The sequence below is a fragment of the Aethalodelphis obliquidens genome, unplaced genomic scaffold (genome assembly GCF_003676395.1).
Source record: "Aethalodelphis obliquidens isolate GAN/ISIS:26980383/991018 unplaced genomic scaffold, ASM367639v1 scaffold1, whole genome shotgun sequence".
In the NCBI taxonomy this organism is placed as follows: domain Eukaryota; kingdom Metazoa; phylum Chordata; class Mammalia; order Artiodactyla; family Delphinidae; genus Aethalodelphis; species Aethalodelphis obliquidens.
In genome coordinates this window covers 67,592,168-67,616,650 of record NW_020837945.1, presented here as the reverse complement: position 1 = coordinate 67,616,650, position 24,483 = coordinate 67,592,168, and the positions used below count along the sequence as shown (strand labels likewise).

Sequence of the window (24,483 nt, the reverse complement as noted above, 5' to 3'; positions counted from 1 at the left end):
CTAAATTTTAGCCATTAGAGTCTAGACCGTAAAGCATTCCTATACAGTCCAAGTACAAAGTGAACGACAACAGAGCTTACTTGAATAGTGGTACACCTCTCCCTGTTGGGCTAGAGCTGGGACTCAGATGTGGCATTAGATGCTCCTGATGTGCCCAGCCCAGCACCCCCACCTCCCACCCACCCCACTATCTCCTGGAGGTTTATAAACATTCTGAACTAAGAAAGAATAAGAAGGTTGTGTCTCCATGCTCTTGTCTGAGACACACAAATGAGAAGCTGGAGAACTGGCTTTTCTTCCAGCTTTGAAACTGCTTGTTCACCACTCCCCTCCCATTTAAGATACCATAAAGCTACTATGGTATATTTTAGAGAGGTTCAGAAGGAAGCTTGTTTCCTTTTTTTCTCTTTTTTTAGAAGACAGCACAAAATAAAGACTTTAATGGGTAAAATGGATATGCTCCATTAAAGGATCTTCAAATGGATAGTGTAGGTAGAAAAAAAGAACAGAGTCATAAAGTCGCATCAACAAGCCTAAAAGAGCAAATGACAGACTCTGGCACAGAGACCAGAGGGACAAAGGGATAAGGAAATAGTATACAAAACAACAGAAATGCAGGCACTTCTAAAAGTCACCTTGGCGTTCTCCAGAAGAGGGGATGACACAGAATCAATGTTGAGGAGCTAAATGTGGGCAGACAATGCACTGATATAGGTCCTGGACAACAGGCAGAATCTGGTCAAGAGGAACAACCACATGGGAGAAATGAGAAAGACAACTTCAAGTGGAGGTCTTGCACCTCTTAGAAACGACAGGTGAAATAGTCAGGAGCCACCCTGAGCAAGTCATCCTAGATTATCCTTGACCTTTCCTTGCTATGGTTGTCAAAATGGCAGATAGGGAATAAGTGATTTCAGTAATTCAGACAGGTGTTTATGAAACTGGCTTAGTCCCTATTTGTAAATAGTTAGAAAAAAAGACAAAAGAGTCTACGATGCCTCATAAAGACAATACATGAGCCTCAGGGTCAGGTGATTACTAAAAGCAATGTATCGTTAGCAAGGACCAGGGGGACCTATCAGTCTCAGCCTTGGCCTAGACTTCATATGCAGTATGGTGTCCAAGTTTGTGTACCTCAGTCTCAGAGAAGGGGACCCAGACAAGCTGGCCTATGTTCAGAGAAGGAGAGCAGGACAGTGAAAGCTTGGAAATGAAGCCATGGGGAGGAAACAATAGTGGGAACTAACCCTGAGAGTCTGCCTGGAGAAAAGAACTCTTACTTGGGACATAGTTTGGACACTCGAGATGCTAAAAGAAGTCTCAAATTTTTTTCTAGGTGGGTATGGAGAATAGGGCTGGACAGACAGGCAGAAATTCCATGGCGATAGATTTTGGTGTGATGTGAGGAAGAATTTGCTAACCTCAGAATTGTACAGCAATGCACTAGGCTTCCAACACAGCACAAGAAAAATTTCCCATTACAACAAGTAGGGCTAGTCAACAATGGAAATATTGCCTCCCAAAGTGAAAGTGAAAACATTTTCAGAAAAAGGCTAGATGATCAGGTGTAAGGGAAGCAGAGAGGACATCGTGCCAGGGTAAGTGTGGATATGAGATGTGTAGGTCCAACTAGAGGAACCTGCAATTCTAAGAATAATCTTGAATTTATATTGCACTTTTCTTTTTTTTTTTAAGATTTTTTGATGGGGACCATTTTTTAAAGTCTTTATTGAATTTGTTACAATACAATGCTTCTGTTTTATGTTTTGGTTTTTTGGCCCCAAGGCATGTGGGATCTTAGCTCCCCGACCAGGGATAGAACCTGCACCCCCTGCATTGGAAGGTGAGGTCTTAACCACTGGACAGCCAGGGAAGTCCCTGCACTTTTCTTTCTTGGAACTTAAAGTGCCTTTACCTCTAGTCTCACAAGATTCAGTGAATCACAGAACAATGAAGCAACTTGCTTAAAAATTGTTTGCAGCCAATTTGGGATGAAAACCCTTCCTAGGAGCTCCCAGTTTGGGCCTCGTATGAGCCGCAGCAGTGATGCTGCCCACAGGGGCAGCACAGCCCTTCTGTGGGCCTGTCAATCAGCGGCCACCAGGCTCTGGGCCTCTAGGAAACACTAGTGGCCACAGAGAGCTGCAGGTTAAAGCAATGGGTTTTGTTGTTATTTGTTAGTGGGGATCACAGAAGTGGTGCTTTGCAAAAGTAGATTTAATATTCTTAATTTAAAAATCATAACATTTATTTTGACGTTTCAAATAACATTAAAGGAGAATGATTTAGGGACTTCCCTGGTGGTCCAGTGGCAAAGACTCTGAGCTCCCAATGCAGGGAGCCCGGGTTCGATCCCTGGTCAGGGAACTAGATCTCACATGCCGCAACTAAGAGGTCACATGCCACAACTAAAGGTCCCGCACGCCGCAACTAAAGATCCCGAATGCCACAACTAAAAAAAAAAAAAAAAAAGATTTCACATGCCGCTACTAAAAGATCCCACGTGCTGCAACGAATATCCCGTGCGCCGCAACAAAGACCCAGCACAGCCATATAAATAAATAAATAAATTTTTTTTTTTAAAGGAGAGTGATTAAAAATATTTTTTAAGGCATAGCTTTTAAATAATTGAAAAACATTTAGTTTAAGAAGGCTTTTTTGATAGCTTTTTAAAAATGCTTGCATTTTTTCCCTTAATGTCTTAAAAATATAAAAGGTATGAAATGTTCCCTTTTAACACATAGGTACTATTTCAGTTTCTCTTTGGACGTTGGGCATAAGGCCTCACTGCCATTCACTCTGTGATCATAGCAAGAAGAATCTGGGCCCCAGTGAGCCAGTGGGATCTGATGTATCAGTCTGAGAAGCTGAGTTTTATCATTAAAATTAAGTTGAAAACATTGAAAACAAAAAACACCAAAACCCTTCCTAGGAATATAATTCTCAGTGGTTTCTATGCACTTATACCTATGAAGCTACTTGAGTTTACCCAGAGGCAAGATACTACATAAATCCAAGGCAAGCTTTTCAGATTTTATACAGTAAATATGGGGATACTGAGTTTTATGTTTTAATATGTCAATAAATTGAATCAAGCAGTCCTAATGACGAATTTGTAAAATAAAATAAATGAATGAATGCAGTTACTCTGGTTGAATTTTGGCAAGTCACTCCTGCTGTCTGGGCCCTGCTGGACCAGTGAGGATCACCTCTTCAGATCTTTCCAGCTCTGACATGTTGTACACTATCAAAGCCAGAGGCAGCTTTAAGACATGGTGCCCCAGAAAGCCAGCTAGTCCTTGACAGGAAGGTGGCTGGCAGCAGGTATGCAAGGGGAGTGGAGAGCTCATGCCCTTCTTATTTTTATCAGTTGCTTATTCACACTGTTGATGAGTAAAAACCCAGATTCGAAAGCACCATATGATTCCAGTTCTCTGTGTAGAGTTAGCCTTTGGCTCTCTCTGGCGCCTCTGGTATTGCCTTCCCTCCAGCAGGGCAAAGCCCCAACCTCCTCTTCTTCGAGTGACTCTCCCTGTCTCACTCCTGCCACCTCGCAGGCCCTGAGCCCAAGTCAAAGCGTCTCTGGCAGGAATTGCAGCTCCTCAAGTGATGAACGTGATTTTAAGCCTTGTTTGCTTATAATACTTCCCCTTTTCTTTTCCACTTTAAGAGTAAATCCAATTCATTGTGTGATGAATTGGGAGATTGGGATTGACATATATACACTAATATGTATAAAATGGATAACTAAGAAGAACCTGCTGTATAAAAAAATAAATAAAATTCTAAAAATCAAAAAAAAAAGAATAAATCCAGTTTATCTGCTTAATAGGAAATTTGCATTAAGTTTCATTTCCTGAGGCTTGGGTTTCTGTTTTATATAGCACTTATTGTCTTACTAGGCAGAGGCCTGTCTCTATGTGGAACAGGTCTTTACAAGGAACCATGGCTTAAATGGCCATCCTGTTACTTCTCCTTCCCAAAGTTACACAGGTCTCTTAACGTTCCCCTCAGTGTCCTTTGTGGGATGCAAACTGAATGATCAGCCCTACCTGATGTATTTGCTTATTCATGGTCTCCCTTCATACTTTCCCATGAGTTCCTTCCATTGTTCATTGTCCCAAATCTCCCATTTCCTCCTGCATTTCCCTCTCCTTCCATTCTCCCATGTTTGGAGGTAGCCGTCTGTCATCCTCCAGGGGTGCTACTCATGGTAGCTGCTGTCACTCTCTTGAGTTTTCCTCCTTCCTTCTCAGGCACTTTAATAATTTTGCTTCCTTGTCTCTGTTCTGCCCAGTGTTGGGATGTTTTAAAGAGACAGTATTAGGACAGTGTTTTTCAAAGTGTGATTCCAAACCCAGCAGCATCCGCATCACCCGGGAACTTCTTAGAAATGCAAATTCTCAGGCCCCAACTTAGACCTTTCAAGTCATAAACTCTGGGGTGGGACCCAACGATGAGTAATTCTGATACCCCACCCACTGCATTATGAGGTGGTTTTGGCTGGGGACTCAGAACTACTCAAATCCTGCCCTCAAGGTTTCAGAGGAAAATGCAAGTACAGAGAATATTATCTGGGCTTTGCCCCCCAACCCCAATGTCAAACTCTAGTAACTGAGGGTGAACAACACGGAGGATCCTCTTTCTCCACTACGTTAGCCTAAATAATCTAGACTAAGGCAAGCAATCGTGCCCCTTTCTCCAAGGCTAACTTTGAGTTGCGCTCTTTCCAATTAAGTATGAGAAAAGTGTACTCCAAAATACACAGAAACTTGGTGCTACAGGTGCTGAAAACAACATGTAATGATAAAATGTTAAAAGCCTTCCCTTCAAAATCAGGAAGAAGACAAGGATGCCCCCTCACCACTTCTCTTTAACATTTTCCCAGAGGTTTTAGCCAGTTTAGTAACATAGTGAAAAGATATCATAAGTGTAAGGTTTAGAAAAAAAATAAAATTATCATTAATTATAGACAACATGATAACCTTAGAATCCACATTCAAATAATTAGAATAAGAGAAATGAGCAAAGTTACCAGACATATACTATATAAGTCAACTGCATTTCTATTAATCATCAGTAACAGAAATATATACTTTGTAAACAGATACTATTTATAATAGAAAAAAAGTAAGTTTCTCAAAAATAGAATGAACTAAAGATGTGTAAGAACTGTATGGAAAAATTTCAAACATTATTGAAAAACTTTTTGAAAAAATTGAAATAAATGGAGATCTCCACTGTATTCATGGATAGTAAGACTCAATATTGTTATGATGTCATTCTCCCCAAACTGATTTATAAATTCACTGCAATCCTAATAAAAATCTCAACAGGTGTGTGTGTGTGTGTGCGTGCATGTGTACTTGACAGCAGGTGTGTGTGTTGCATGTGCACAACTTGACAAACTTCTTCTAAAATTATATGGATGAGCAACAGGCTGAGAATAGTCAATACTCCTGAAGAGGAACATGGAAGGAAGGCTCACCCTACCAGCTGCCAAAACAATACTATGCTGGAATAATCAAAACAGCTGATAATGGCAGAGAAGACAGATATTACAGAACAGAGAGCCCAGAAGCAGATTCATGCATACATGGAACCGTGATCGTTGACAGATGGCATCTGTACTGGTAGGAGAAAGGGCAGACTATGCAATAACAGTATTGGGACAACTGGTTAACCATGTGGGAAAGAAATGAATTGGACCTGTACTCAGATCATACACAAAAATCAACTGCAAATGGCTTGAAGGTTTAAATGTGATAGACGAAAGTTTTTTAAATTTAGGAGAAAATATAGAACATCTTTATAACCCCGAATATGGAAAGATTTCTTAAACAAGTAAAAGAAGCACAAACAACAAAAGAACAGATGATAAATTCAACTATATTAAACTAAGAACTGCCATTCATAAAAGGACCCTATTAAGTGAAAAGATAAGCTGCAAAAAGGAAGAGGATAGTTGTAACAATATAACTGAAAAAGGAGTGGTATCCAGAATATATAGCATTCCTATTGTAAGAAAAATAGAAACCTCCCAATGGAAAAACAATGGGCAAAAGACATCAACAGACATTTCACAGAGGAAAAAATGAGTAGACAAGGAAAGAAATATATACACATTTGTAAACAAATTAAAACCACAACAATTTGGCAACAACTCAACTCTTGGCAATGACATGAATACATGAGAAGTTGCATACGCTAATGATGGAAGTTTGAATTCATAAAATCACTTTGCAAATCCATTTCACATTATCTCGTAAACATGAAGATGTCCATACTCTAAGCCCAGCCCTTCCTCCCCTAGGTAGAATGCACTAGAGATTTTTGCACATATGCCAAGGAGTCATGTACAAAAATATTTATAACGGGCTTCCCTGGTGGCGCAGTGGTTGAGAGTCCGCCTGCCGATGCAGGGGACACGGGTCTGTGCCCCGGTCCGGGAAGATTGCACATGCCGCGGAGCGGCTGGGCCCGTGAGCCATGGCTGCTGAGCCTGTGCGTCCGGAGCCTGTGCTCCGCAACAGGAGAGGCCACAACAGTGAGAGGCCTGTGTACCGCAAAAAAAAAAAAAAAAAAAAAAAATATATATATATATATATATTTATAACAACATTTTTATTTTTACAACAGCAGGAAACTGCAACTACTAGTTGCTGGTCGACAGGAGAATACATAAATTTTAGAACACTTGTACAATGAAATTCTATACAGCAGTGAAAATGAATGAGCCACAGCTATAGTCATTAACATGGATTACTCTCACAAATAAAATATTTAAAAAACTGTACATTGAAGAAGAATGCAAAGAACATGACTCCATTTGTACAAAATTCAAAACAATGCAAATTAAACAATGCATTGTTTAGGAATACATAGGTGTTTCTCATATAAGGTAATATATGTATTAAAAAAAAAAAAACTCTCTCATCCTACAAAACCATGCATTAAAAGTAACAGACTTAAAAGCTTTTGCACAGCAAAGGAAACCATAAACAAGACGAAAAGACCACCCTCAGAATGGGAGAAAATATTTGCAAATGAAGCAACTGACAAAGGATTATTCTCCAAAATTTACAAGCAGCTCATGAAGTTCACTATCAAAAAAAAAACAACCTAATCCAAAAATGGGCAGAAGGCCTAAATAGAAATTTCTCCAAAGAAGATATACAGATTGCCAACAAACACGTGAAAGAATGCTCAACATCATTAATCATTAGAGAAATGCAAATCAAAACTACAGTGAGATATCACCTCACACCAGTCAGAATGGCCATCATCAAAAAATCTACGAACAATAAATGCTGGAGAGGGTGTGGAGAAAAGGGAACCCTCTTGCACTGTTGGTGGAATGTAAATTGATACAGCCACTATGGAGAACAGTATGGAGATTCCTTAAAAAACTACAAATAGAACTACCATATGACCCAGCAATCCCACTACTGGGCATATACCCTGAGAAAAACCATAATTCAAAAAGAGTCATATACCACAATGTTCATTGCAGCTCTATTTCCAATAGCCAGGACATGGAAGCAATCTAAGTGCCCATCGACAGATGCATGGATAAAGAAGATGTGGCACATACATACAATGGAATATTACCCAGCCATAAAAAGAAACGAAATTGAGTTATTTGTAGTGAGGTGGATGGACCCACAGTCTGTCATACAGGGTGAAGTAAGTCAGAAAGAGAAAAACAAATACCATATGCTAACCCATATATATGGAGTCTAAAAAAATAAAAATGGTCATGAAAAACCTAGGGGCAAGATGGAAATAAAGACGCAGACCTACTAGAGAATGGACTTGAGGACACAGGGAGGGGGAATGGTAAGCTGGGACAAAGTGAGAGAGTGGCATGTACATATATACATTACCAAATGTAAAACCAATGGCTAGTGGGAAGCAGCCGCATAGCACAGAGAGATCAGCTCGGTGCTTTGTGACCACCTAAAGGGTTGGGATAGGGAGGGTGGGAGGGAGGGAGGTGCAAGAGGGAAGAGAGACGGGGATATATGTATATGTATAGCTGATTCATTTTGTTATAAAGCAGAAACTAACACACCATTGTAAAGCAATTATACTCCAATAAAGATGTTAAAAAAATTTAAAAAGTAACAGACTATGGACTGTTTTCCTATGGAAAAAATGAAAAAAAGTGCTATATCACTTCGTAAACAGAGTATTAATAAAACCAATAAAACTCCTAATAAACACATTAGTATAATCACAACATACATTGCATTCTTAATAAATAAATAATACTGAAAATATGAGAAAAGAGGAAGATAGCTTCTTAGGAGAAGGTTTAAGAAAGGTTGAGGAAGCTGCCTTTGGACAAAACGCCTGATGATCAAGGCATGTGTAACAAGCACTTCCCACACAAGGTATTAGGCCAAAGTGAGCCAAGAGAAAAACTTGGAGTGGACGAGCTTCGGGAACAGAGATTCACAGCTTGCTGCATTCAGCTGTGTCCGTGTACTCTGTGTCAGCTGCTGCTCCTTGGTGATGCACATTTACATGTGGGTAAAAATACTGTATAAGCAATGTGACTCCTGTGTATATTGACACAATTCCCTTATTTACTTATTGCATATGAATCAATGGGCATTACAGTAACACCAAGTTGTAGCATAATGAACTGAACATATGTATCTCATAAAACTATAAGGCAAGGGAATGTGAAATACAAATTTGGGAGTCGTTACCTCTTTGGAAAAAGGAGTAGGACTTGACTAGAGGCACATACGGGCTCCAAAGAATTAATTTTCTTAAGCTGAATTATAAGTACACAGGTATCCATTTTATTATTATTCTTTAAACTGTAATATAACTTATCTCTGATATGAATGACAGATTTCATAAGAAGAAGCCAGGCAAAGGATGTTTGATGTTTTCATTGTAACCAGTAGGAAAATATAAAATAAACAATCAAAAATTGAAGTTATTTATGTAATTTACTAAGAAAAAAAATAAGATTTTTCTTTGTTTAAAAACAAAATTTGCTAACTGTAAAATATGCAAGCAATGTAGAAAAGTATAAAGAAGAAATCAAAAGAAACAGAAAATTAAAAATCATCCAAAAAGTTCATCATCAAGAGACTTCCTTTTGCTGACTCTATACAGACGTACATGTATAACTTTACAGAAATGGGATCCTCTTATACATTCCAGTCTGCAACCCAGTTTATTTATTGCTATAAATACAGAATAATCATATTCAATGATTTTATAGTAGTATATACGAGTCCAAATGTACATAGCCAATCATCCACTGCTGGGCATTTAAGATAGTTCTTATTTTACTATTACAAACAACATTTCAATTAACCTAGTTTCAAATACTTCTTTAACACTTGCCAGAGATCTTCTTAGGATTCATTCCCAGGGGTGGAAATTAATGCTCTGTCACGAACTCTTGTTTTGGTTAGTCAGGGATAATATATATATATCTTATAGAGGAAATGCTAATTAATGTTTTGTTTTAGTATTTTATTTTTCTGAGGTTAAACTGTTCCTTCTACAACTGATTAGGTCCTAAAGAAAAAGGCACGAGTCAGAAAACTCCACACCCCTCTCAGGACAGGGTGTGGTGGGACTTTTTTTTTTCCATTAAAGAATTGAATTCATTCTTTTTTTTTTGTTGGAACTTGGTTTTAAAATACCTGAAACAACGCTTCAGGGAAGGCCCAGATCAAAGGCTGAAATGATCAGACCAAGGATTGCCAGCTAAATGGAGAATATACTATAAGTCCCCTATCCATGAACAAGTTCCATTCTGAGAGCATATTCGTTTAAGTCCAACCAAGTTGGCCTAGGTACCCAACTAACACAATCAGCTATATAGTACTGTACTAGGTTTATAATACTTTTCACACAAATAATACATAAAAAGCAAACACAAAACATAAAGAAATCATTTTTAATCTCACAGTACAGTACCTTGAAAAGTACAGTAGTACAGTACAACAGCTGGCATACAGGGGCTGGCATGGAGTGAACAGGCAAGAAGAATTACTGACTGGAGGAGGGAGAGGAGGTGGGAGATGGTAGAGCTGAAGGATCATCAGCAATAGGGGACCGAGGGCAAGCTGGAATTTCACTCACACCTGACGTTGATGGAACGCACGTTCACATCTTTGAAAGTCTGCAACTTGAAGGTTCGTATGTAGGGGACTTACTGTAAATAGATAAGAGACAGACAGGTGGGCCCGACAGAAACAGAAAAGGGGAATACAAAGGGGTTGATGAAGCAAGCAGCAGACAGATGATGAGAGTGGTGAGAGCAGAAAGAAAAGCTGAGGCAAGAATGAGGGCACTTTGTAAAGACGCCTTGAGTCCTGAAAGAAGGAGAGGCAGTGTGATGAGTGCAGGAGATCAGTGTGAGTCAATGGCACAGGCAATTGGGAGGCGACCTGGTCAGGACACCAAAGCACACTAGGCTAATGAGAAAAAAAACGAATGAAAACCTACACTAAAAAAAAAATAAATAAAAGAAACTGCAAAGGTAAACTCAGTGTCTGGAGAAATGCTTGTTTGTGGGGGAAATTATAAATATAAAATGGGAGCACTAGTAAATGTGAACAAAGACTGCATGTCCAAACAACGTGCAGACATTTTTCCAATTAAAAAGTAAATAAATATAAAAAAACCCTCAATGTCAATTAAAAAAGTAATTATTACATATGAAAAAAGATTTTCATATTACATATGAAAATCTGGAGATTTTCTTCTCCAGAAGAAAAGAAAAATCAGTCTTAATTCTATCTCCTTTATCTCATGACTCTTCACAGTTTTTATGTATGCTACATACCTGAAATCCTATAGTATGTTATTTATTACATCATGAACACACTTCTATGCCACCAAATATTCTTTTTTGCAAATAATTTATAATGACTGCTTGGTATTTCACTGTTTCTATGTATCATACTTAATTTAGCCAATTCCTTTCTGTTGGACATGGAGCCTGTTTCAAATTTTTCATACTATGAATATTGCTGCCCTGAACTTCCTTAGGGTTAAGTCTTTACACATACTAATGATTATTTCCTTAGCATAAATTCAGGCATGGAAATTGTTAGATTAAAGGATAAGAACATTTTTAAAGCTTTTAATATGTATGGTCAAATTGCCCTCCAGAAAGGGTGTACCCATTTATACTGTCACAGTGATGTACGTGAGAGCTTTTGGCAAAATCATTATATTTTTTGAAGGATGGAAGAAAGCTCCCAGAAACTAAATTTTGACTATGAGCTTTGGAATTATGTGACATAGGTTTGTATCTAGCCTGTTCCACTTACTGGCCACAAGACCTCACGCAAGTCAACCTCCTAAACCTCAGTTTCCCCATCATATTGGGATAATACCTAACTAAAGTTTTTGACAGGATTAAACAAAACAAGGTATAAAAATGCTTGTTCGTGCCCCGGTCCGGGAAGATCCCACATGCTGCGGAGCGGCTAGGCCCGTGAGCCATGGCTGCTGAGCCTGCGTGTCCGAAGCCTGTGCTCCACAACGGGAGAGGCCACAACAGTGAGAGGCCCGTGTATCGCAAAAAAAAAAAAAATACTTAGCAACATGCCTAATACATTGGAAACACTAAAGAAACAGTAAAGGGCAGTCCTCAGAAAGACTTTTTTTCCTAGGGTTTCACTCTGAAAGCATCCAAGAAAATGGAATGAGGCCCCAAGGGGAAGGAATTGAGGCCCCGGAGACACTGAAGGAGAGTATCAGGATCACCACGGAGCTGGCTCATAACCATGGGTCACAAAAAACCATCTGAATGAGAAAACTAATTGAATCTAAAATCATGTACTAGTGCAGGTGTCAGTTTAGCAGTGTAGCTCCACGAGGCGGACACAACCAATACTTTCATCTAATGGACAGGGAGGAAATGAAAGCAACACAGAAATCTTACCCTTTTGCTACGAGGCACAGTTGCTCTGAAGACCCCTTACAAGTTTTGGGAAAATTACAAAAGGAAGCTTACAAGGCCTGAGATGTGTAAGCTATCAGAGTGGGTTTATAATACCAAACAAGCAATATCAGGAATGATGACCTCAGAAGGAGGAAGGGAGAAATGAAGGGAGGGAGAAGAGGAGGAAGAGGAGGGGAAAGGGAAGGGGAGGAGAAAGGAGAAAAGAACCAAAGTGTACAGACCAGGTGAATATGTCCCACTGTACTGGCCCTAGGAGGTTTCATTAGGGGGGAAGTAACTCCGAAGATGTACAAGTTAGGAGTGGGCAAGTGAGAACTTCTTGACATATACTTGAATGAAGACAAGGATGGAGAGTGAAACTCTTGTTTTTGTTTTTGTTTTTGTCTGCGGTACGCGGGCCTCTCACCGTTGTGGCCTCTCCCATTGTGGAGCACAGGCTCCGGACGCGCAGGCTCAGCGGCCATGGCTCACGGGCCCAGCCGCTCTGCGGCATGTGGGATCCTCCCGGACCGGGGCATGAACCCGTGTCCCCTGCATCGGCAGGCGGACTCTCAACCACTGCGCCACCAGGAAGCCCGAAACTCTTGTTTTACTGGGAAGTAAAACAAAGGAAATGGGATTTGAGGAAATATGAAAGGAGGGGAGGGGTGTCTGGAAACCCTCAAGAAGAGCCAAGGGTTAAAGGGCACTGCAGGTACTTTGCTGCCCAGTGCACGGCCGCATGGAAACCTTCCTTCTCATGATACTGTGGAACAACAGGGCAAACACCAGCAAACCACCCACAACTGCACTGCAGGGAAGGGGATTAAGAAGGGTTCAGCCTGGCCTATTTTTCACCTTCTCATTGATGTGGCTTGATTTTACCAAATTAGGAAAGGACAAGGTAGAGACTGGGGGGATCGGAAAGGAGAAGAGTAGAAAGGGGGATAAGGGGGGCAATCAGTCCCCACCATGGCTATTCCAAGGGTGACCGAGAGATGCAAGGGATGGGCCCTTCCTTCGAGGAGTTCCAAGTCCAGTTAGGAAGACAAAATCCCTTGGTATGGAAATGCAAACACATACGATAAATGGCCAGATTATAACAAAAGATGCAGAGGGTTGTGGGCTATGGGCAGGGTATAGCTAGGAAAGCTTCCTGGTGTAGAAGGCCTGGATGGGATCTGGACAGATTCTGAGGTGAGGGGTTCCATATTGGGGAGCTAGGCAGCTGGGACAGGACTGAGAAGGCATGTCACTGGAGACTTGGTGACATGTACCACTGTGTGAAAGAGGTAGGGCAGTAAAATGGAAAGTAAATTGTTCTTCCCACTTACTGGGAGTCCTAGTACTTCAGTTTTCTCACCTCTAAAACTAGAATAATAATGCCCTCTTTTCAGGGTTGTTGAAAGGGTGAAAAAATGATATGAATAGAGCACTAACACAGTTACCAGTACATGACAAGTGCTTTGGAAAGTGATAGATAAGTTTATTATGTTACTACTCCTGGACATAAAAGCACAGCATAGAAATAAGAGGACAGGAGAATGAGAATATAAAAAGCAAGTTGAAGATTTCCAGAAATGAAAATGTTCACATTAAAAAGGGACAGGGCTTCCCTGGTGGCACAGTGGTTGAGAGTCCGCCTGCTGATGCAGGAGACACGGGTTCAGGCCCCGGTCCGGGATATCCCACATGCTGCGGGGCGGCTGGGCCCATGAGCCATGGCCACTGAGCCTGCGCGTCCGGAGCCTGTGCTCCGCAACGGGAGAGGCCACAGCAGTGAGAGGCCCGCGTACCGCCAAAAAAAAAAAAAAAAAAAAAAAAAAAGGGACAACATAAGGGGTGTTAAAAATTAAGGCATAAATGTAAAATAGATAGCTAGTGGAAAGCAGCCACATAGCACAGGGAGATCAGCTCAGTGCTTTGTGATGACCTAGAGGGATGGGACAGGGAGGGTGGGAGGGAGATGCAAGAGGGAGGAGATATGGGGATATATGTATATGTATATCTGATTCACTTTGTTATAAAGCAGAAACTAACACACCAATGTAAAGCAATTATATTTCAATCAAGATGTTAAAAAATTAATTAATTAATAATAAAAAAAATTAAGGCGTGACAAGACCTGAATAGGATCTTACTGTAAGTTGAAGGGAGTTTTGCCCTAACTCATGGATTGTGCAAGAATGAACTGCTGTTGGGTTTGACCGATTGTAGATGGGTTGTGGTGTGGTGTGTCTGAAGGCTACTGAATGCAACTTACAATGCTTAATAAAAATCTTTATTCTTTTAGTATATAAAAAAAATTAAAGCGTGGACTACAGCAGGGCTACGTAATGTGTAGTCCATAGATCAGCATCACCAGCATCACCTTGGGAGCTGTAACAACGGTGACTTCTCTCCAGACCTACTTAATCAGAATTTCTGGGGGTGGAGCTCAGCAATCTGCATGTTAATAATATCCCCATCTTAAAGTATGAAAGCCCTGGACTGGAGGATGTGGAAAAGTTTCTTGGCCAAGAAATTAGCTCAAAGTAGATATACCTGATTCCAGTTAGCTTTGCCCTCAAAATTAGTCTTTTCACATGTGCAAGAGGGTTATTAATTTATAAAGAGAACCTTAGAGATTCTACAAGGAAAGTGAAACTATGAAAAAGAGTTAAGATTCAATCTTAATTATAATAGTAGAAAATAGTCACCGTAAGTGGGATAAAGTTATGCTAGTTTATGTTATTCAATCATGTTCTCCTGATAATAAAGTTCTGAAAAACCTTTACGTTTTTAAAGCTTTGAGGATTTTAGAATTGTAAACCTATATCAATTCATTTAATTCACAAAACTACCCTATTGTGATAGGTACTCTGGTCATCCCCAGTGTATAGATGAGGAAAGTGAGACGTGGAGAGGTGTCTAAGCTTAAAGGGCTAATAACTGGCAGAGCCAGGATTTGAAGCGAGGCGGTGAGACTCCAGATCCATGCTTCTAGCTGCTAGTCTGTGCTGCTTCACCCCCACCATAAATGACTTAGCCATCCCCTGACTATTGGGCACAGTGGTTGCTTCTAGTGTTTCAGCTTCATTAATAAACACTGTGAAGAACATATTTGGGTATAAGTTTTTAACCATATTTCTGATGATTTCTTTAGGATAGAGTTCCAGAAATTGAAATCCTTGGTCAAGGGTGATCAACAATTTTAAGGCAATTGTTTTCCAGACAATATGTTAAGAGGGTAGCCATTTCCTTACTCCATCTTCATTATCTTTAAAGTCTTAGTATTCTTGATCAACAAACTGGTATATCATTCTAAAAATTCTTACTTCTTTTGTCGAGTCAAAATGTTTGTATATGTTCACCAACCATGTGATTTTCCTCATTTGAAAAGTGTTATAGCCTTTGCCCAATTTTTTGAAGCCATGGTTTTAAATTCTATGAGCTCTTTAGATATTGAAACTTTTAACCAACTGGCATACTTGCTGCAATATTTTTTAGTTTATTTTCCTTTTAATTTAATTATGACTTTTTATACATAAGTATTTAAAATGTTTATGTAATACAATCTATCAAAATTTTCCTTTATGATTCTCTGTTACTTTCTCACTTTGAAAGAACTTCTGCATTCTCACAAAAAATATCCTCTGCTTTCCTCCCCACACCCCAAAATAGAAACTTTCCAAACTTCAAGTTTTAACTTGAAGTTACTATTTGAGGATATTTACAGTAAGATTCATTTTTTTCAGAGAGCTAAACAAGTTATGTGTGTTCATTTTTTTCAGGTGGATATTTTTTCAGGTGGATATTCACAAAACCTGTATAGGATCGAGAGTCAGATAGTGGGAAGAGCAGAGGGCTAGAGATAGAGTCAGGAGCATTAACCAGGTCTGTCATTTATATCATTTATAGCTGTGTTTCTCTTGCAAGTCACTCTACCTTTCAGTTTGCTGGTTTCCTCATTTGTAAAAGATGACACCTAGCCTGCCCATATCCCTTATGAGTGCTTTGTCAGTCACTTACTGCTATACCAGCCTGTGTATTAGACTTGTTCATTCTGTATGCTCCTCCAACGTACCAGGCACTATGCTGGATTCTGGGGTTTCAGTGTTAAATAAGACATGCTGTCTGTGCCTGACGACCTTGAACAATGTGTATTAGCTCAATGAGTCCTTTAACAATCAATGAGGTAGATAATATTAATAACCCCAGTTTATAGATAAGGAAAGTACGGCCTGGAGTGATTGAACAACTTGCCCAAGGTCACACAACTGATAAGCTGTAGAGATGGGACATAAGCCCAGGTAATCTAACTACAGAGCCCAGACTTTTAACCAATGTACTGCACTGCCTCTCCTAAGATGAGGCTGAAAATTGGCTGACAATGGCACAGAGCCATACTTTATTTGGAATATTTTCATTTTTAAGAGTGCAGAAAGGAAAGGTCACTTGGCCTCCTCACTCCCTTCTTCTCCTGATCACTTAGCACAGAAGGTGCCCTGTGGACGTAAGGATGAGCAGATCTGGATCCTGACCTGAAGGTGCTCAAGATCTGATGGACTTGTGGTCTGAAGAAGCTCTGAAGCTTGTGGTGGAGAACCTCGGCCTGAGGGTTCCCCTCTCACCAGCTCTTTCAGATTAGCTGGCAACCCTCCTCTCCCTGGCCACCCTATTCCGCAAGGGCTACCAGACTGGAGATCTGGGTACCACAGCTGGTGTCTCTGAGTGAACGGTGCCAACATAATGCCTGACAAGCAGTTGGAACTCAACTGATGCTTGTTGAACTAAACTATGTCAAATTATAGAACATTTAGAGAGACTCTGAGGATATGATCATTCTTTCAACCATCAACCTCCATTATGAGGTGAAAAACAAAACTTTTTCTCTCCTAAGTACAAACAGTTCACAGTTATTAGGGGGAACAATTACAATCTCTTTGAGCCTGCTTCTTTCTTTCTACATGAAAAACAACAATTTAAACAAGAAACATGCATATTAGGAACCCCACCAACAAAGCAACATGGGTGAAAGAAGTCAAATAATTCCATTTTTCTATTTGATAGTAATTTTGCTTGTGTGTAATTGAAAGATTTGTTGAAAGAAGAATATCTAAAATTAGCTTCCTCTCTGCAGGTATCATATTACCTTTGCCCTCATCACTGATAAGCATTCCCTGAGGGTGGAGGAAAACAGGTTTCCAACCCGGTTCCCAGGGGGCGGGGGGGGGGGGGGGGGGGGGGGGGGGTGATCAATCATAGATGAGAAATACATAAAAGCCAATTAATTCAGTTTACTTAACCTAAGAAACCTTCATCCTTCCTGTTTTTTCCATGTAAGGATAAACCTCAGAGACAAGCAGGGGCAAAGGATACGGGCCAGGTAAGCAGCTACCATATGCCAAGCACTGTGTTAAGCACTTTCCATATATAGTCCATTTAAACCTGACAACTACCCTTTGGAGGAAACATTACCTCAGATTTATAGATAGCAAAGGGACAGCCACCAGTGAAAACTGAGGCTCATAGAGCTTAGATATATTGCCGAAGGTCACAGAGATGGAATGTCCACTTTTTTTACTTTTATTTGCATTTATTTTTTGTGGCATTTATTCCCAGGCCATAAGTTTTTGTTTCTTCAGTTTCTTCTAGCATATCTTTTTCTTCTGTGCAACGTCCTCTTCTGGTTTAGGGACAAACTTCTTTTTCTGTAAGGATCATCTCAATGTGGCAGAGAGAGCTCATGTATGGGTTGATCCAACCATGATCTCTGTAAGTCCAGTGCCGCATCTTGGTGGCTTTGTTCACCTGGATGTGCTCAATGACCAGAGAATCTACGTCTAAGCCCTTAAGTTCAGCATTACTCTCTGCATTTTTGAGCATGTGCAGTAAAAATTCAGCACTCTTTTTGGGTCACCGACCCTGCGTCCAGCCCCACTGTTTGGCCTGGGCACACCTACCAACTCCACCATTGTAACGACGGAATGGCACACATTGCTTCTTTGAAGTGACATCCTTCACATACTTGGTGGCTTTTTGGATATGCATACCCTTAATGGCCTGGGCAGTTTCACGAGTGTTCTTAAAGTGAACATGAAGATTTGAACATCTTGACTTGCATGGTTTTGTGGGGTTTTCTGGGTCAGGTGAATAGCGAACCAGTTTTAGAGGTCACCTCAGGCTGCTTATCGGAAAAGGGAAAGTCCACTTTTAATCAAATTCTAGACTGTCCATGACAGAAACAGACCTTTTTTCCCCTCGTTTCACATTTTGCCACCTCACTCATTGGCCCTGCCTAATTTAAGGTCTGTTCATTTCTGTGGCTTCAAGTAATTAGACAGTTGTTCAAGCAACTGAATCCAAGAGAATCACATTCAATCAGCATTTCCCAGGATCCACATTTGGGGGATACAGGCATAAAGCTCTCAGCAACTTTTCAGCAGACACTATCCATATGTCTGGATTATTTTCTGTCTTATGAATGGACAAATGTGGTTACCAAGACTACACTGTATTATAAAATAGGGACCACCTAAATCCTCTAATTCTCACTGACTTTAATAAAGGCACCTTGGCCAGAGGTTATTGGACTGTGGGAGGATGCTTGAGAAAAAAGAAGGAAAAATTCAGTCATGCTAGTGTCAGGCAAGAATTGAACCAAAAGTACCAGTCATGAGTGAGGGTTATATGTGCCACATTATGACAATGGCAAATGGATGAAGTCTAACGTTCGTCCACCTTGAGCTAAAAGCCTCCCAGAAATGAGAGAGAGAGAGAGAGAGAGAAAAACAGAGAGACAAGATGAATGAATGAATGAAATTTGTTATGGATGAACTAGACTTTCCTGATCCTATTTAATGTTATGAGATGGAAATTGTCAAGGGGTCTCCTAAATTAGAAAGGCAGCTTTTTTTTGGTATCAATCACTGAGTCCTCAGTACATAAGCACTTCCTAAATATCTGATCCCCAGTTCTGCTTGACACCTGGCTTCCTTTTTTTATCCTAAGAACACTTGGATGACAGTACCAAAGGATGACAGACCAGAATCCCACTTATCACAGCTAATGAGTAATTGAGTTCTGTGGTATTTACCTTGCAGACATCTCAAGCACTTGTCTCCTTTTCTCCATGCCCATGGCCACCATGGTTCAGGCCATCATCACCATCATCTGAATGGTTATAATCTCTTTAAATGGTTGCTCTCCTCCAAACTTACCCCCCATTAACCCAGCATCCACATGCAGCCAGAATGACAGCGCTCCAAACAAAAATGCTCACTCAGTCACTTCCCTACGTAAAACCCTCCAGTGGCTCCCTTTGCCCCAGGATAAAAAATGAAAATAACAGCCAACAACAAGTGGGTGCATAAAGTGCCAGGTACTCCACGACTTAATTCAGTTCTTGCAGCAACTTTATGAGAGAGATACAACCTTCGTTACCATTACTTATTGAGGCTAAGTGACTTGACCAAGGCCCCACAGCTAGAAAATGGCAGAACCATGACTCGTACCTGGGACTGTCTGACCTCAGAGCACATACTTTAATCACAATGCTATCGGTGTGATGGCATGCAGGTTCTGTGACCTGGCCTGCCCGCCACTCCAGCCTTATCTCTTCATGAGACCCTCTTTGCTGTTTATGCTTCAGCTCTTTGAGACACTTGCAGGTCCTCGACCTTGACACTCTGTTTCATGCGTGTCTTTGTTTGTTTGGGCACATGGATCCCTCTTCTATAATACCTTCTCCCCTTTGTCTATCTTGTGGTATGTCTCATCTTTCAAGATTCAGCTCAAGTATTAACTCTTCCATGAACCTTTTCTGGACCCCTCCTCTCCTTTTCTACTAGAATTGACCACTCCCCTTCCTTGTGCATCACTGTACCTTAGTTATGCTTCCATTCTAGCAACCACAATGCTTTCCTACCCTTACATAGATAAGTATGACTGTCTCCTCTTACACTTCTGGGAATTCCTTAAATGCTGGGACTGAATCTTACTAATCCATTTTACCCACAGTATCTAACAGAGTGCTAGGCATATTGAAAGTTCACTGTAAATATTGTTGAATGAATAAAAATATTTGCACATGAAATATGATGCTTGGTCAAGACTCACCATGCCACTATATTGTGAGATTTATGTTAATTTTACTTACAGCGTCAATGCCATTAGTAATTTTTTTCTTTACCTAACGACTGTATATGAAACTTTGAAGAGGTACATGCGGCTTTAGGGTAACTAAAACTAGAGCAGTGGATAGGGGTGGAGAGAAGACACTGTAGCTGACCTGCCACACCTGTTTTCACCTGGGAAAGTATTCAGTGACAACAATGAGCTATCACCATACAAGCCAAATTTGGTATGGGAGTTATGTACGTATCTACCTTAGCAGTGGAAATATGGATGATTCACATTTGAACCACAATGCACACATTTTATTGTGCACAATAAACTAAACTGACAAGAATAAAATTAATCTAAACATTTAATTTAGAAGCAAGAACAACAATAATGGAAAACCATGACCAACTCAGGGCAGTACAAACAATGCTGTGATAACAAAGCATCCTTGCCCCAAATTCCAGAAATTCCAACTCTACATGTGTGCATATGCAGTATTGCAAACAGTACACCTGGCTTCTTGATTACTGGCAGCCAAATGGAATTCCTAACTGATACATTCTGGTCCTACCTCAAAGCCATATATATCCCCAACATTCCCACCTACCCTTGAATCTCATCTCAAGGGAAACCTCCTTGAGAAAGCCTTCCCTGATCTCAGAGGACAGTCTGTATACACCCTCAAAGACCTTTATTTCTTTCCTTTAGAAAGCTTATCTTAGGGACTTCCCTGGTGGCGCAGTGGTTGAGAATCTGCCTTCCAACTCAGGGGACGCGGGTCTTGATCCCTGGTCAGGGAACTAGATCCCACATGCATGCCGCAACTAAGAGTTTGCATGCCACTAAGCAGGACGTGAGCCGCAACTAAGACCTGGAGCAATCAAAATAAATAAATAAAATAAAAATGAAAAAAAGAAGGAAAGCTTAAAAAAAAAAAAGAAAGCTTATCTTACTTTGTAATTACATATTCAATACTCAGTTATTTTACTAATGGTGGCCTCCCCAAAGCATCTGTAAACTCCAGGAGATCAGAGACCTTGCCTGGTTTTATTCATCATTTTTCTCCCAGTGATTGGTACATAGCCAGGCATTCTGCAAACATTTTGAATGAACGAATGAATGATGAATGAGTCCTTCACGTCTTACTTACTCATTATTGCCTTGTTCTAAGAATTATACCCGATTCCTTACCAGTCTCAAGCTGGTACTCAGTGCATCCCTCTTCATTATTCCCCTACCCTACCACAAGGCTCAGTCCTTATTTTCCAATCCTCTCCTCTCCCAATCCTTCATTTAAAAAGGCTCTTAGAAGTGGCAGCTTCTAACCAACCTGAACTTCCTGAACTGTGTGGGATGCAGGTCAAGGTCATGCAACATGAAAAAATGAACACAGCAAAGGAAAATGTAGTGACTGGAGTAGCTATTAGGTTATTTTAAACAGTCTACACAACTCCTAAAAAACCCTATTAATTCAGGAAAAATAATTTAAACCACTTCTATTTTATCACACAGACTAAAGTGGGTTAATTTGCTGATTTTTTCCCCCACTTCTCAGTATGTTTTTGCCTTGCATAGAAAAAGTCTTGGAAAGTAGTTGATTGTGTTGGTTGATGGCAAGAAGTAAGCTGCATGTGTGGTCTGCTAGCCAAATTATCTAGAGGTTGCTCCTAAATGACAGGGCCCCGCTTCCAGGATTCTTCTCCTCTTAAGGCTCTTGGCCTGCTCCTCTCTTTCTAATCCCCTGATCCCCTCTAACTCCTTCTTCTATATCTTCCCCTCCCGCCTTGTCTACCGCAAAGGTATGTCACTGAGCCCCTTCACAAATATAAAACATCCACCCTAGGAGATTCCTACTGATGAAAAATCCTATTCCTGTTACTTTGCTGGTCCTAGGTGAAGGCAGCAGAGAAAATGGGAAGTGTGACTGGCAAAATTCTGCTTTCAGGAATAGGAACTAGTGAAGTGTTAATTTCTGGAAATCTAGAACACTTTAGGAAATTTCCTTCATTAATTTTCCTCAGTACCAGACTCTACTTAAACTGCATTTGCAAAGTCCAGTTTAAGGGAAAGAACAGGTAGTACAGAATTCATCAGGGGCTCTTTCCCAAAGCTCCTTTCTTTAAATCTCTGGGAGAGTTAAGACAAGTAAAAGAAATGTCCTCTCGGGAGTGGGCTCCCTACCCCAAGGGCCACCCGGGTGAAAGACTTTTGAAGAGAGCAGGGGTGGGACCAGCGAGTAACCCAGGAGATTAAGGGATGCAGCCAGTGGCAGTGACGTCATTTTCTTTTGGTACTTTCATTAGGCAGGAGGTGAGATAACGAATCAAAGGGAGGGGACAGAAGAAGTAGAGTTGAAAAAGATATGGGTAAAAAACAAGGAAGGTATAAATAGACACAAATACAAGTATAGGAATATCTCTAGAAGTTAAACTTGCATTGTTTGATTTTTTAAAAAATCATCTATTTAAACTATAATTTATTGATTAAAAAATAATAAAAGATTCTATCAAACTGGTACTTCTTTTTTCTCCCCAAGGAATATAGCGGCTGGTGATAAAGCCCTGGGACTGACACCTTAGTTTGGTGTCACTGAGACAAGGTCCCCAAGGCAGCTGGAGGCTTGGGCCAAGGATTCTGCTAGGGGACTCATGGCCCAGAAGGATGGGTGCTGACGCTGTAGCCTTCCATATGCACACACATTAGAAAACTGCCCGTTCTCTCATTAACACACGGAAAGGGAATACTTTCTGATTGTGTCACGGGCAGAAACAAGGCGGAGGCGCAAGACGCTACCCAGAAGCCGCGTCTTCGTGCGCACTCCCGTTCATCCGCGAGGGCGACCCACTGCCCCTTCTGAGGACCGGTGAGCCCTTGGTCCGGTAAGGTGGACTCTGACTTCCCCCACGCCCCACGCCCAGTGTCCCGAGGCCTGAGCTGCTCCAGCGTGCGCCCTTCGCTTAGCCCCCAGCCCGCGGCCCCCAGCCCCGTCACTGCCCCTCCCCTACTGGGCCCTTTCTGACCGCCCTCGCGGCCGGTGGTCCAGGTTACCTGGCGCCCCGGCCCGGGCTGCCTCACCGCGGGCAGCGCTGGCCCGTCGGCCGTGGGTTTCCACAAGGCGCGCTCAAGACGGCGCGCGGGGTCAGCTCCCGAAGCCAAGGTCACGGTCTCGGAGAGGCCCTCGTCCTCGGATATGTCCAAAGCAGCCCCCGCAGACCCTCTGGGCTGCAGCCGCTGCCCCGGCCTCGGAGCTCCGCCCCTCTCCCGCTCCCGCCCCCTCGGGGTCCCCGACTGCCGAGTCCAGCTTCCCTCGGAGCCGCTCGCGGGCTGCTCTTCAGCCCTCCACCCCGGGCAGCTCCGTTTCCCTCACCGGCTTCCCAGGTCGTGCTGAGCTGACTCCGCTGGAGCCAGGAGCCGAGGGCCACGCGTCGGGTCTGGTTCTCGGGGCGGCGGGCCCCGCGCTCGCGTCCTCTCCTGTTCTTTCCGGTGCCGCGCTGGGAGGTCCCGGACCCCAGATCCTGCTCCGGAGGTTGGAGAGACCCCCACTTTCCTCCTCCTCCTTGGAGATGGAAAGAGGCTTAAGAGGTTGGGGGCCTACGACTCCTCCAACGTTCTCTGTGCTCAGTGCTAAGAGTGGGAAACTTTTTTTTCCCCGATAAAAGGCCAGAAAGTCACCGTAAAATAAATACAAATCGCGTACCAAAATTCTTACTCATTCTGCAAGACTCAGGTCAGGTGCTGCCTACGTTGCGAGATCTCCTCGGTGCTTGCAAACAGCTCCCTCCTTCCACTCTCTTGTGCGAAAGGGCGCTTCGGCCCTCCCTGGTTAGAGGCAGACACCTGTTGCGTGTCATTTCCTCTGCCCGACCTGACCGTGCTCTCTTTGAAGACCGCGACTCGGCCTGCCCTGCTCATCCCTGTACTCAGTCCCTGGCACGGCACCTGCCACCTATCAGGGGATCGAATCCTTTATGAATAAGTGGAAAATTGATTTCTTTTGTAAACAGCCAGTTATTTCTTTTTATCCTCAAATAACACATACTCCTTTGGGTGAGCAATTTGCTAGTCTCTATAAAGAGCCACAAAAGTTGTTATCCTCTTTGATGCATTAATTCCATTCTTGGAGAAATTTCCGGAACAAAATAATACTTATGTGCAGATGTTTGTAGCAGGATCTTTTATTACAGAAAACAATAAAAAAACCACAAAAAGCAAAGAAACAAAATCAAACTGTCAACAATAGGAAACTGGTAAAATAAATTATGGTAGGGTAACTTAATGAGATATTATACAATCGTTAAAATGAGAAACATCAAGGCAGGAGTGCCTCAAGATGTTTTTAGAACAAGTAGGGAGTATTTATTTACTTATAAAGCAAAAAAAAAAAAAAAAAAGGAAAATATGAAGCAATGTGATAAAGTGTTTACAAAATAATATTAAGCCAAAAGAGT

The 24,483-nt window shown here is 41.5% G+C and overlaps 1 protein-coding gene across 1 annotated transcript in view; it reads right to left on the bottom strand.

Moving 5' to 3' along the window:
• Nucleotides 1-23,878, bottom strand: part of CASR (calcium sensing receptor) — a 79,015-nt gene extending 55,137 nt beyond the window's left edge. The window contains exon 1 of the mRNA XM_027106259.1: nt 23,745-23,878. The gene's annotated coding sequence lies outside the window, so the exon portion shown is untranslated. The remainder of the gene's footprint in view (nt 1-23,744) is intronic.
• Between the last annotated feature and the right edge of the window lie 605 nt (nt 23,879-24,483).